Source organism: Helianthus annuus, chromosome 13 (genome assembly GCF_002127325.2).
Source record: "Helianthus annuus cultivar XRQ/B chromosome 13, HanXRQr2.0-SUNRISE, whole genome shotgun sequence".
Lineage (NCBI taxonomy): Eukaryota > Viridiplantae > Streptophyta > Magnoliopsida > Asterales > Asteraceae > Helianthus > Helianthus annuus.
In genome coordinates this window covers 155,995,468-156,000,979 of record NC_035445.2, presented here as the reverse complement: position 1 = coordinate 156,000,979, position 5,512 = coordinate 155,995,468, and positions in this window count along the sequence as shown.

Below are 5,512 nucleotides of genomic sequence, written 5' to 3'. Positions count from 1 at the left end.
TGTACACACTAAAATATTTTTATTTTAGTGATCGGCATGCAAAAATTCCATTCGTCGTTCAATTTGGATCGTTTTCGCGCCCGTTACGATTTCCGTCGTAATTAGCCGAACAACGCAACCATACGGCCAAACGAACCAACATCCGGCATATTTTTGAGCATGTTTCATGTTCCCCATACTTTAACTTCATTATGGAGCTTAAAAATGGGTTTGACGGGTGTTAGAAGTGCCAAAACACGTCAAAACAAGCTCAGGGGCCAAAACTGTCAATTGCTGAAACTTGCTGATCAGATGCAGGGTCCTTACGGACCGTAAGGGACCCTTTGCGGTCCGTAAAGCAGGCCCAGCGACCAGAAACTTGAAATTGGCTGCTGTTTGATTCTTTAGGGGCTGTTATGGTAACTTCTTTGTGTGATGGGCAAGTTTGTGTGAACACCAAGGCTCCCAATCAGCTCCTAACACTTGTATGGCTAGATTTTATTGCTTAATGGCTAATCAAAACACTTGGAATGATCTTGTGTTCTTCCTACAACTATAAATAGCCAAGCCAACTTCCATTTCATTTGCTCATTCCTTCTTCTCTTCTTCTTCATCTGATTTGGAGAGCTCCCCATAGTGTTTAGAGCTTTCTAATCCTCTTGGGAACTTGGTTTTCTTGTAGAAAAGATAGCAAGGACCCATTGTAAGTAATCTTTCATTCTTTTTATTTCTTTTCTAGTTTGGAAGTCAAATTTAGTTTGACTTTCAGATTTGACCACGAGATGGTCAACGTGAAGTTCGTTTGAACTTCGCAACGTGAGCGTAATCACGTTGGTTATAGTCCTTAGTGACTATACCAATTGATTACCACGTTGACTAGGTGTAGTGACGAGTCAAAGTTTCGATCAAAATGCGTTTTAGCACGCATTTTGCAACGGGACTACTGTTAGGTATCAAAACACTTTGTTTTGATACCAAATCAGTAGGTTAAACATGCTTTGACATGTTTAACTCGTCACTAATAGTTAGTGCTTGTTTAGAGTCGTAAGTCAAGCGGTCTAAACCACCGCTTAGACTTTCGAACTCGACCCGTTTGGTCGATCTTTAGGATCCGACCAAGCATGGTTAGTGACCATAGTTGCATAGGGAATAACCTTCCGAGGTTATACCTTATGGTCACCGAGTTTAAGTAGTTGTATGATAGGTAGATTATATGCCTTAGGTAAATTACCAAAATGCCCCTTTTCATGCATAATTGGACTTAAAGCATATGTAACCTAACTTTTGTCACCTAAAACTGATTATGCAACTTATTTAAACATGTTTAGGCATATAATACTTGTCATAGGACTAGTTAGACGTCTCGAACGCGCGTTTGCGCGCACGACGCGTTAAAGTAGCGTAAGTTACCTTAATGGGTCGCAATGGGTCGAAAGCACTTAGGTTAGGTTCCGATTTAGAATGTAGCTTTGTTAAACCATATCACATGAGTTCCTACACTCATTTGGTTTACAAGACCTCATTCTTTCCGATCTTCCGATTTAGGCGTCTTTTGTTTGATTAGTGATCCGATTACTAGGTGTTGCTTGAGTTTCCTTGGTTTGATTGAGCTTATTGAGTTCTCTAGATTGAGGATACTTTGCACTTCAATGTGAGTACATAGTTCCCCTATTTTACTGTTTTCAATTGTTTTGGGGTGATTCATATGTACAAAACGAATTTCAAGGTTTAAACGATAATTTCGAAAACGATGGTTTATACTAAACTAATAACGATTTCAATAAGGTGAACAAGACTTGTTGGTTGTGATTACATAACGAATGACATTCATTAGCTTTGGCCGAGCCGACCAGTATTAGGTTATGGTACCATAGGATCTGACAAATCCCGTTATCAGACTACACCCATGGTTATGTGTGGGGGTTATGTAGGTAACGACCGAACCTGATGATTGTTAACTTACCCTTTGGTGGTTTGTTAATACGAAACGAGAAACGAGTTAGACGAGTCACGAAGGTTTGAATGTTGTTAACGAGACGATCAAAAGTAGTTTCACTATTAAAACGAATACGATTTTGGGACGAGTTAAACGATTTGAAACGAGATACACGATTTGAAACGACTTAAACGAATTAAACGATTGGTTTTGGGTAGTGATTAGATAATGGGACGTGTGTAGTATGATAGAATCATGGTAGATGCGCCGCTGGTACTTCTTATATATAAGTGCTTCTATCATGTTACATTGCGTGTCATTATTTAGTTCACTGGGGAAACGATTTTGAAACGATGTCACACAACGAGGTTTTCGAGATAATATAAACCATACGAGTTTTATTAACGAGTTTTTACGAGATGTTTACAAGTTGTTATACTAAAACAAATATTTTTGAGTTAAGAGTCATGGCTACGAGATTTTATAAACTATAACCAATTAGATTTGTGTTGGTTATTTATGTTGCAATACACTTTTCAAAACAAGGTTTGTATTTTGACTCTTGTAGTCTAACGAGATACTGCAACATATAAACGAGCCATGAATCCGATAATCCCATAAAACCTATGTACTCGCCAGCATTTCTTTGCTGACTTTATTTTTATATATGTTTCAGGTGGTATTACTTGATGTTGCTTGCTAGGAAGCAAGTTCACTTAGGATCTGGACAAGGCTTTAGTGACTTAAAAACAGTTATAAACAATATGTAGTTTGTTTGTTTGGTTTTATGACAATAAACATTACTTAATATATCAATAAAATGAAACATTTGATTACCATGGTTGTGGAACAATAATTCTGTCGCCTCACTCCCCGGCGTTTCCGCCGCGGTTTGTTGTTTTAACGCTGCCGGGGTGTGACAAAGTTAGCCTATATGAATCCTCTATTTCAAAACTTACTTAATCAGGGTTTTCGATCCTTTCCATTAATGGTACTAGCTGTCTTGGAGATTTCATAATAATAATGCAGTCCTAAATGGGATATAAATCTTAACTTTACTCGTCCCTCGGGAGGTAAACAGGGTTGTCTTAGGAGAAGATAATCAAGATACAAGGAGATCACAGAGATTTTTCCGAATCTCAGGCTCCAGTTCATCCATCCTTGCCTGCGTCAAATGAGTGACTCATGTACGAGTCCACAGATTTAATCAAAGACACTTACTTGGAAAGAAAAATTTTTTTCCATTTTCTAGATATCCTCTTTGAATACTACTGGTTGACTTTGGTACCATATGCTTATTTGAATATCCTTGTGGTTCCATGCATTAAACCCCCATACTGATCAGGCATGGAAGCAATCTATGGAACATATTAGGATACACAAATCCTCATATGGCGCTTTCGTCATACCACTTGGTATTCGAAATCAATGGAGATCAAAGGGATATGAATTTTATAGGATGATGTACTTTATTTGGAGAGAGAGTACATTAGGACTTTATGATTGAAGATTTCTGACAGGAATAGAAGGAATAGTTCCTATAAATTTTCTACCCGTAGGTTTTACCTTACGCTTAATATATAGGGTTTTTATGAAACGTTTTTAAAAGCTTGCTATACCTATCGTTTATGAAGGATTTATTGGTATCCGAACCAAAATAAAAACTCTTAGCATTTAAATTCCTGATAAAAAGTTAGGGAATGTACCTGAGGCCATTATTTATGGACTAGCTCAGGTACTTAGGCGCTTTCATTCTTAGGCTTTCCTTCTTTAGCCGCATTTCCTTTGACATATTTAGGGCACGTGGTCTTGATGTGGCCTTTCTCATTACAGCCAAAGCAGACTGCATTCTCCATGTCTTCGCAGTCCAACGTTTTATGTTCCCCTGATTTGCAGATCCCACAAACCCTTGGTTGTGATTGGGATTTTGGTTCGAACCTACACTTTCCATAATGGTGTTTCTTGCAGGTCTTGCATACTGGTTTCTGGTTGGACTTTTGTTTGTTCTTCTTTATAGAGCTCTGGGAGTTATTTTCCTCCCTTTTCCTTTTTAGCTTATATTTTGCATTTGAGGTATGAATAAGGTCCTCCTTATGAGTAAGGAAATGTGGTCCTAGATAAAATTTGGAGCGAGTAGTATGGGGCTCCTTGAACTTCTTCATAGCCTTTTTCACAGCCTTCCCAACAGCTGCGTCTATCATAGTTTGAAGAACACCTTCGGAAATTCTAAGGCTCACAATCGTAGCATCATTGGCATGTGTCGCATCATTCATAACACGATCAACGGTTGTCTTATCTGAGTTTGCCATACTCAATATTGGTTCCTAACACCAATAACACAATTTCTTAGCTACAATCCAACAACTGCTATTCTTCATCCTGATGGCCTTAATATATATTAACTATGGTATCTATAGACCATACAGGCCAATAAAGTACTAACATTCTTAATGAATGTTATTTAATATATATATTCATTATGTTTAGCCTAGGTCACGAAGGACCATCAATGGCAGTCAAGGTTTGGACCTAATCCATCACCTTTTTGACAGGGGATCATAATGTCACATCTGTCTTTATTATATTGATGAATTTTGGATAGCTAGAAAGCTTGTCATCGGGGTTTTAGAAAAGAGAAGTTCCTAATAGATACAATTATCAATCTAAGATTTGTTGGAGCATTTTCTTAAGTATCATCGGAAAATTTCCATCTCGCATTAAATGACCGGAGTCCTGCTATATATTTATCATACTGCACCATCTCCTGGGCGTTCATCCTGAAGACTCATGCGTTTGTTCTCTTGGCTTCTTCGGGCTTCTTCTGATTTCTAGGGCAGTTAGTCTTGATATGCCCCTTTTCGTTGCAACCGTAGCAGGTTGCATCCTTCAACTTCTTGCATTCCAAGGTTTTATGTTCTTTAGACTTGCAAATCCCACAAGGTAGAGGCTGAAACTCAAATCTGCATTTCCCCAGGTGGTATTTCCTACATGTTTTGCACCTGGTCTTCTCACCCGACTGCTGGCTGTCTTTCATAAACCCGGAACTCTTCTTATCCTCAGAGTTCCTCTCTGTCTTTTTATCGGAGCGATGAGAATCCTCATCCTCCCTTTTACGCTTTCCATCTTCAGAGGCTTTGGCTGCCTTGTTTCTGACTATATCAAGTGTAAGAGATAGCGACAGGTCGGCCGCTGACCTGAACGTAGCAGGTCTTGATGCTTTCACACTTTCTTTTATTTCTGAGGCTAGACCCCCAATAAAGCGAGCTATACGCTTTGGTTCCGGCGTGATTCAGTAAGGAACCAATCGAGACATAATATTGAAACTTGTAAGGTATGCTTGACAATCTAAGTTCTCCATGACTAATGCCAAGAATTCAGTCTCAATTTTCTCAACTTTGTGTTGAGGGCAGTAATTCTCTTTGATAAGAGCAACGAACTGATCCCAAGTCATGTTATACAAATGGATCTTCCCCGTAGCTTGGATCAGTGGCCTCCACCAAGCTAGGGCTTCTCCTTTGAAAGATTGTGAAACAAACTTCACAATGTCTTGGTCTGCACATCCACTAACATCTACAACAGTGTCCATCTCATCGAGCC